Genomic DNA, 9,848 nt, shown 5'->3' with positions numbered 1-9,848 from the left:
TTTACCCAAATATGACCAATTCTTCTGACTTTTTGTATATACATAGTTCTTCATGTTTCTGTTCTGTTTTCTGAGTCTTTATTTTTAAGATGCTGACTTTTTTCTTCATCTATCTCCTTTTTCTGAATAAGACCCATATATTTTTTCTTTAAAACTATAATCTACTTCTTCCTTTCCCCTAATCTTTGCTAAGTGACTCCAAAAATATTTAGTTATAGCCCATGCAGTGGTAGTTGCTGTCCCTATTCTGAACATTTTTATTGTAGAACCATTGTTTGTTAAATGTTTTGTAAGATATTTCTGTTTTATATTATATTTAATATAAACTGTATTTATTATACTTATTCTTTTATTACCTGTAGGCTTTGAAAGATTATTTTAATACTCATTATTAAATGATATATAAATGGTATATAAATACCATTATTTATTCTTTTATAAATATACATCTCCTTTAATAGTCCTTTGATAATTTCCTATCATACTTTTTAGATCCTCAGTCCTTACATTCCACTGATGATCCTTCCTTATATCTTCTGGAAAGATATTTCACTTACAATTCACCTTTCTTTAGCAGAATTTGCTCTTTCCTCTCAGATGGGTGAAATTTGAAGCACGATCTCCAATTGTTGCATTTTCTTCCCTTTCAGAGTGTGTACCCATTCTATACTTTACATTTTCGGTGTTATTGCACTCCCCTTTATGTCCCACTTTTATTTTGTGGGTTTCCATACCTTTTTATCTTGTTTATTTTTTTTTTTCAACGTTTATTTATTTTTGGGACAGAGAGAGACAGAGCATGAACGGGGGAGGGGCAGAGAGAGAGGGAGACACAGAATCGGAAACAGGCTCCAGGCTCCGAGCCATCAGCCCAGAGCCTGACGCGGGGCTCGAACTCCCGGACCGCGAGATCGTGACCCGGCTGAAGTCGGACGCTCAACCGACTGCGCCACCCAGGCGCCCCTCTTGTTCATTTTTTATATATTTTAAATGCTCTGTTTTTCCCTCCAAATGATGCCATTATAGCGACAAATTGCATAACAATAGCTTCTCTTCATATATTCTCAAGTTTCTTGGAATTGGCCTGCACTTCCTTGTGACAGGATCTATACACCATAAAAACAAAAACATGAAGCCTTAATTAGCTCCCTTCTTTCCTCATTTTTTCCTGGAGAGTGGGGATTTGGTTCACAGGCCCATGTAACATCCCCACCTATTTCTGCAGTTTACCTGCACTTTAGTGCTCTCCATAGTCTTAGCGAAAAAATCACCACTGGTCCATGCATAAGACTCTGCTTTAAACCAAGCAAGTAGTCTTCCTGTGACCTTCTTCTGATATCTTAACCCTTCTCTCTCTAGTCCCTTTTCTTTCACTTACCTATACCATAGGATTACATGTCTGAATTCTTCATTAGACTGCAAGCTTGTCTGAAGACAAAAGTTAGATCATATTCATTTTTGCTGCCTTCCATATCCGGGCTCAGCAGCACTAACAGCACAGCCAAACAGGAGGTAGCAGCCATGCTCTGGGGCTGTGAGCTAAACCAATAGAAGTGGACTTAGACCTTCAAACCCCAGAAAGAGGGGACACATGACTGTGAATTGTTGCTTAGTATGATTTGCTTGTGGGAGAAAGCCCAAGAAGAAATGAACCTCGTGGGGATTCTGCCCCAACAACCCCAGAGGACCAGAAGAAGAAGACCATCACCATTGCCCTACTTGAGGCCTCTGTCCTAGCCATGGTTATCATGATAGGATCTGAGCTGGCTCTCAAGCTGGCTCTAGATCTGTGTTGCTGAGTGGCCAGGAATGTTACAACATTTCAGGTCTATCCTAGGAAGAGGAGGGGAAGAAGAAGAAAGAAGATGATGTCAATGTAGATGTGTTCCTGGAGGAGGAGGCCCCTGTCAAACAATTCAAGAGGCTGGTACCCCAGAAACAGATAAGCATTGCTAAGAAAAAAAAGAAAAAGTGGAAAAAGCAGAGAAAGTGTAAGACCTAGTCTTTTCTTTTCTTTTCTTTTTTTTTAAAGTTCTTATTTATGTATTCCTCTTTGTTATCTTTATTTTTTAATAGCATTTTTTTCATTGCACATAATGGAATAGGGAACCTAAATATTGTGCAGAAATTTGTTATAAATGTTGTATCCCTTTAATCAGGGGTAAGGGATAGGAGGGAAAGCCTTCAACAGTAGATAAAAGTTACTACACATGTTTAGGAAAATAGAAATTTGAGTTGTGCAACATTTCTGATTTGTTTTTAGCATGAAAGTGAAATAACTTGCTGTATTATCAGGAGGCATCAAGGTTCAGGGAAATTGGTCTGGCCATGCCACTAACTGAGTGACCTTGGACAGGCCACTTCTCTTAGCTGGGTCGATTTATTCACCTAGAAAATACAAGCACTGAATCTACTCTTCACTTTTTTTTTAACTCAAGAACTGATTTTCACAGAACAATTCCACTTCCCAAGAATTAAAAAAATATCATTTTGTATAGTATATTATGAAGTGGTTTTAGGTTAAAAAATTTTTAGATTAGTATTTTAATAAAAATATATTAAGATAATTTAAATAAAACTGCCAATATGTAACCAGAATCCTGTATTTCCCTTTGTAAAAGTGTTGGATTAGAAAACACTGAGCCATATTAGCTCCATGTCAACATTTTATTTAGATGTTTGTTTGTTTGTTTTGTAGGGAATATCATGAGTTTGGATAATATGGAGTGGATATTTTTAGGATATAATTAAGTCTCATTCAAAAGCCAGGCTTTTTATTCATGTATTATGTAGATTAAGGATCTTTTTTTTTGTATACATATATAATTCGTGGTCCTGGTTCTAAATAGAGATTGGATGAATAAATGGAAAGTTTATTGTGTCTTCAAAGTATTTTTCATTTGTGGTCATGAGACTGTATATTGAAATTTTCCTTGATGCTTGCTGGAAGGCATGCCTTTGGAATTCAGAGATAAACTGTCCTGAGTGACACATGAGTGGGTCATTGAGTGGAAGAATGCCAGGGCTGAAGTGAGAAAGCCTACAGTCAAGTCTTGACACCCTACTCACTAGTGGAGTAACTGGGTAAATCATTTGACCCTGAGCTTCAGTTTCCTCATCTGCAAAATGAGGGTGATTATATACCTAATTTCTAGGGTTGTTGTATATAAAATAAAGTATAAGGCATTACTTTGAAAAAGTAATGAGTGTTATCATGGAGCATGAGGTGAGTGAAGTGCTCAGGGCTCAACATCTAAGGCAGCACTCACTCTCAGGGATGACCCTGTACTTGCCCCTTCCTGAGAATGTTGAGGCCTAGCCCTCAGTCTGCCCTAGTCCAGGCACTGGTATTTGGCCAAGCACAGCTCCTGTGACTAGGAGTCATATGGCTCCACATGTGGGTCTGGTTTCTGAAAGACTATTTTGCTGTTGTTTACATACACTTAAGGTAGTTTAAGAGCAGCCTTTCCTTCTTCCCAAAGCCATAAGGCTGCTGCTTAGATAAAACAATTCTCTTTCTTTCTTCTTCCTTTTTTCTATTCCCTTATTTGCTATGTGTATATCTGTGCATAGTTAGATGTTACAAGATACATTCATTTTATCTTCAGGTGTTCTTCTAGAATTCTTTTGTTTCACTACAATGGATTACTAAATAATACTATGTCTGCCTTATTGTTTTCCGAAATTTATATTCCTGAGGCGGGGGGGGGGGGGTCTTTTAACTTCAGCTTCTTTAAATTGCTTGCTTTCAAAGTAGAAGCAATTTGCTTGTCAAGTATAAAGATATTATAAGAATATCATAGGGGCGCCTGGGTGGCTCAGTCGGTTGAGCGCCCGACTTCGGCTCAGGTCATGATCTCACAGTTCGTGAGTTCAAGCCCTGTATTGGGCTCTGTGAGGACAGCTCAGAGCCTGGAGCCTGCTTCAGATTCTGCGTCTCCTCCCTCTCTCTCTGCCCCTTCCGTGCTCATGCTCTGTCTCTCTCTGTCTCTCAAAAATGAATAAACATTAAAAAAAAAAAAGAATATCATAAAAAATTCCAGAGGTGAATGGGTGGGAAAACAGTTCTTCTAGGCTCAGAGCCAGAGTCCTAGACACACAAACGAATTGCTCTCTGCACACATTTTTCAAGAGCAGTTCACATGCCCATGTGCGTCTGGCTGAGGTGGACTTTTCAGAATAACTGGTTAGTAACAAACCTCTCTTTGAGTTCTTTAAACAAGAGAGGCTAGCATTCCTGGTTAGTTCAAGAGCTTGCTAAAATTGCTCCTAGCAATTTAAATTTTAAGTTTTCAATTTTGAAACTTACTGTCCACTTTTCCACTGGAGTTCCCTCAAGCCACTCTTAAATTTTGCCCCATAATGTCATACACTTGTCTTTTAAATCTTTGCAGATACCCAAATATCATTAATGATGTTTTGAAATGAAATCTGTCACAGAAGAATTATTATTTTTTTTTAATGTATGAAAATATAGTCAGGGTCAATGATTAGTAAGATCTGTAGAGGCAGGAGAAATGGCAACTAGATTCCCCAGGAAATGTGCCCCACAGTGAAAGTGTTGACAAGGTTCTTTCAAAGTGTGCATTTTTGCCCTTTAGTAGTTAAGAAGGAGAAGAAAAAAAAAGTGTAAGACCATTTTTTAAGTCTATTAGTTTAATGGAAAGTTAGAACATAGATGAAATATGGTACTTGTAGCCCATTATTTTTCCTTTTGTGAAATGTAAATATATTAATGATGAAGAATTTCAGTTTAGCAATAAACAATGACATCAAACCAAATGCATTATTCAGGTGTTTTTCCTTTGTTACTCGGCAGTATATACTTTGGGGGTTCTTATTTATCTTTCACAGAACTTTCCCAAATTGGGCAGAGCCTAACAAAGCATGTGCTAGATGTGTGGGTTGTCAGTTAAGGTAAAGGGATTTCATGGGGTGCCTGGGTGGCTCAGTTGGTTAGGTGTCCGACTTCAGCTCAGGTCATGATCTCAGGGTTGGTGGGTTCCAGCCCCACATCAGGCTCTGTGCTGACAGCTCGGAGCCTGGAGCCTGCTTCGGATTCTGTGTCTCCCTCTCTCTCTGTCTCTCCCTTGGCTCACACCCTGTCTCACTGTCTCTCAAAAATAAATTAAAATGTTTAAAAAAAAAAGATAAAGGGATTTCAAATTGAAATCTAAGCAGGAAATCTACTGAAATGCCACACAAATTTAACAAATGTTTAAAACAGACATTGTCCTGGATGTTGAGATTATGGGAGGGTTTTTTTTCCCCTTTTTTACGTTTTTGAACTTTGCCAAATTTTCTCAGTGAGTACAATACTTTTATAATAATAGTAATGAAAGAGTAGGGGGAAAATAGGAATGTTTTCTATAATGACTTGCAATCCATGTTTCCTCAGCTTTGGTGGAGGTGTGAGAGATCTCTGTGGTTAATCAGACCAGAATGGGTGGGGCCAGAGGGCACACTTGCCCACAGTGTGGCTCACTAGCAGATCAAATTGGGGTAGGGGGAGGGTATGGTAAACTGGGTACAGTCCAGACCAGCATTAATATGCATTCACTCATCCATAATTTAACAGCTATTTAAAGAATGCCAACTACATGGAAAGCACTGTGTGAGAAGCTAGGCAACCAATGATGAACTCCAGCACGGAGCTTCTGTTCTAGAATTCTTCAATTAGTGTTATGATAAGGGATACAAAGATGTAACAAGATTCTGAGAGAGTTTATGCTAGCAGAACCTGACCAGAACTAGGGTAAGGGGGATGGTGGCTGTGAGGAAGTGATAGATAATTTACAGTTCTGAAGGGTAAGCAGGAATCAGCCAAGTGTGAAGGGTGGGGAAAAGGAAACATTCTAGGGAATGGTTTTTAGAGAGGCCCAGAAACATGAAAAAGCATATCAATATCAAGAAACTGAGCAGCCATTGTAGCTGGAGCCAAAGGAGCAAGGTGTTACTAGATGTCAGGGTTTGTTTTCTTTTCAAAGAACAGTCTGGTGGCCCTGTGGAGTCTGAACTAGAAAGGGCAAGAGGAGGCTTGCCCTGGAGGAGGCTATTACAGTGGTCCTGGTGAGAAATAATGGTGGCCTGGGTGATGGTTGTGGTGTCAGGCTTGGGGCATAATAGAAATAGACAAATTCCAGAGATATAATACAGGAGGCAGAATTGACAAGAACTGCTGCTTGTTGGTTAGAGGAAACAGAAGGTTGTCAAGAATGACTCCCAAATTGCTAATTTTAAAAACTAGATAGATGGTGATGTTACTTACTGAACTGCAGGACACGAAGATAAAGTTTAGTGGGGAAGAACATGAGTTTTGTTTGGGCCATAGTGAATTTTAAGGTACCTCTGAGACACCTCAGTGGAGATAGTGAGATATCAAGATGTGGAGATCACAGGAGAGGTTTCTGCAGAAAACAGTGGCCAGAGTTTCAGGCAACATTCATTGTCAGGTGAAATCTTCTTAATTCCAGGGAGGTCCAGCCAGTTAGGTGCTATGTGCAGCTACCAGGAAGTCCTTAGCCCCTCAGAGAGATGTGGCTAGGAGCATATTTACAAAGTGCCACATACTTTGCTATGTGTACTCCTCTAAGGAAGGTATATTTTCATAGTTTGTGAATGAGGAAACTGAAGCTAACAGGAGTTAAATCATCTGCCCAAGTCTTTTCAGCTAATAAGTAGTGAAGTGGGGCATCCTAGTCTGAGTTTTAACCAGAAACAGCTGGCAAACTTGAAAGATGATAATTCAAGGAGGGATTGTCTGTTTCACAATGCACAGTGAAATGAGGATACAGAGTAGGGGACCATGAGGAATAGTACAATAAACTGGGACTAGTACTTGATTAAAGCATCAAGAGGAGAGACTAGCTTCCAGAGAGCAGCAAGGAGAAAGTAGTGTGCGTACAAGCTGCTTTGAAAGGAGTAGTGGTTGTCAGTGGAGGGACACAGCTGAAGACAATCTCACTCAGTTCTCTCTCTTCCGCTTGTCTTCTGTTTAGGCTCCCACTGGCCAAACCCAATAGGAAGCCAGAAGGCAGAAATCTGGGTGCACCAGGGTAGAGGGTGGAGATCGTGATCGAGAGGGAGCAAATAAAATAGCAAAGCATGGTGGGACTTCCATCCGGGTCTTTTCTGACTCCAAAACCCATGCTGTTACCGTTTGGAGCTCCCAAGTTTTGATTAGAAAGGGTTGCTCTGATGTGGTGGAGGACACATGGAAACCTGAGCAGAAGCCCAGCCAGGCTTGCAAGTACTGGACACCAGGTGAGAGAGGAAAGCTGAAGTTTGCTGAGGAGGTCTGCCCCAGCCGTCAGATACCTGTAAGCTGACCACCTCTGACCCCATCTGCTTAGTGCAGGATGCCTCCTCTTATAAGACCGCCTCTGAAGTAGGCCAATAGTGAACATTCATTGCCATTTTACAGATTTGCCAACAGTTAAATCAAGGAATTGAGTAGCAGCTCAATGTATGCACTGATGCCAGTTTTCCTTGATTCATGTATCTGAATCAAGATATGAATTATAAAAGCGTGATCATCAATGTAGATTCCCCCCTATATAAAGAATTCTGTTAAAGAACTGTTTGCTTCAGGGATGCCTGGGTGGCTCAGTCGGCTAAGCATCCCACTCTTAGTTTCAGCTCAGGTTATGATCTCGCAGGTTCATGAATTGGAGCCCCAAACTGAGCTCTGCGTTGATAGTGCGGAACCTGCTTGGGATTCTCTGTCTCCCTCTCTCCCTGCCCCTCCCCAGCTCATGACTAGTGCTGTCTCTGTCTCTCTCAAAATAAAAAACTTAAAAAAAAAAAAAAAAAAGAATTGTTTGCATCAGGGTGGCTCAGTTAAGCATGGGACCCTTCATCTTGGCTCAGGTCATGATCTCACGGTTGGTGAGATCCAGCCCCACCCTCAGTCTTCACGATGATGGGGCAGAGCCTGCTTAGGATTCTTTCTCTCCCTCTTTCTGTCCCTCCCCCACTCAGACTCTCTCTCTCTCAAAATAAATAAACTTAAAAAAAAAACTGTTTGCTTCAGGGCTTTCTGTTCAGTTGTCCTTATTATCACTTGAAATGTCAAATGAGATATTACTTTGTTATTGACATTTCAGGCTCTATGTTAATGACTTTCAGGTATGGCAGCATACTCAGTTAACTGTTTCAGACTAAGGGGAATTAGGCTTAAAAATGTATACAGTAATTTAGATGTCCCATTCTTGGCATTCATTTTAGTGGGTTGTGTTAATATTTAGTTTCTTGTTTGGATTATTTTATTTGTCCACTGTATGGTTTCTGTTTAACTGCTCTGTAAATTACTACCATCCCTAGCAGAAATTCTCGATGAACAGTACAACATGCACATTTAGAGGTCACAGGAATGTTGTTTATGTTCAAGAGCTCAGCTTTTATTTTTTCAGAAGTCACCTCAACTTAGGGGTCAATGGAAAGAGACACAATGGAATCATTATATTGTTTTCTATGTAGGAAAAACTAAATGAGGAAAGTTAAGTGGAAATTTGGCATACCATAGAGTAAGCCGTGGTAGCTATTTCATTTGGGTTAAAATCCTACACACTACAAAATTAGCCTTGAGAATGGACTAAAAAGAAATTGAGGATAACATAATCCATTTAGCATTTTTTTAACTAGGTTTTTTTAAAGTAATGGTACAAATAGTATAAAAGATTCAGAATACCAAAAAAAGAAAAAAGGGAAAAAAGGAAATTACCTTCCCATCCCATAGGCAACCACTATTAGTAGTTTCTTAGGTATCTAGGTATTTTCTGTGCATATATAAGTAGAGACATGATTTTATGCAAATATCGGTAGAATAGGGATAATGCTTTACACTTTGTAATTTTCACTTGGAAATACATCTTGAAGATCATTTTGTATCCACACATATAAATCTTTTAAGGCTGATTTCTAATTGAATTGCATTATGTTCTATGTAATATCAATTATTTAGCATTTGACCCTCTTGTGATACAGTATGGTAACTTTTATAAATATTGCATTGCAAATACGCTCAGAAAGAATTTATACTTGCTGCCTGTTGGGAGCAAATGTTCTCTGTCTCTCTTTACACCCACACATACCACATCTGTAAAATGAAGCTTGTTAATTGTACAAATGTACATCTGACTAATTCTAGGTCACTTGGTCTATCAGTTTATGATAGGGTTATGTGAAAATTTCTCACTGTGATTGTTGTGCAAAATTATTCTCCATTTGCCCTATGGTCTATAGATGCTCATAAAGAAAGATGTGCTAGTGTGAAATGATAAATTAGAAAAAAAATCCATTCTTAGCCTTCTGTCCCATTCCCTTTCCCTCTCATTTCTGATTAGGTTTGGCATACCTCCTTGCCCCAGCGTAAGGATCGGAACTCATTTTGGGCAGCCCCTCCAGCACAAGTCTTGCTCCCATTGAGCCCCAGTTGGCTTCCCACTGTTGCTGGTTCTTTGGTCCTCACCATTCCTTCTTGTTCTTTCAATCCTTTAACTCCTTGTTTAACACCTCATCCCATCTTCCTTATCATTATAGAGAATTTTAATTCTACCTTTTTGGTGGATGGGAGATGGATTAAATGGGTGATGGGTATTAAGGAGGGCACTTGTTGTGTTGAGCACAACTCAAGAGAATATCTAAATGTGCACACCCCCTGCCATGGTGATGGAAAGCAGGTGTTTGCGAGACCCTCCATGACTTCTTTTATCTTGAAGTTCTTTTCACCAAAAACAACTTGTTCTGAGTGCTTGGGATTTATATTATCCAATGAAGACTTTGGATTTCACATATGCTTTGAGATAAACCTCTCTTGTTTCTTTCTTGTCCAAGTTCTGCATTTCATT

General features: G+C 39.5%; 1 pseudogene; it reads left to right on the top strand.

The window, feature by feature from the left end:
- Window positions 1–1,395: 1,395 nt before the first annotated feature.
- Window positions 1,396–2,002, top strand: LOC116738015 (annotated as a pseudogene).
- The last annotated feature ends 7,846 nt before the right edge of the window (window positions 2,003–9,848 follow it).

The sequence above is a fragment of the Lynx canadensis genome, chromosome A3, assembly GCF_007474595.2.
Source record: "Lynx canadensis isolate LIC74 chromosome A3, mLynCan4.pri.v2, whole genome shotgun sequence".
In the NCBI taxonomy this organism is placed as follows: Eukaryota; Metazoa; Chordata; class Mammalia; order Carnivora; family Felidae; genus Lynx; species Lynx canadensis.
The sequence above is the reverse complement of the archived record's forward strand: the minus strand, read 5'-3'. Positions and strand labels throughout refer to the sequence as shown.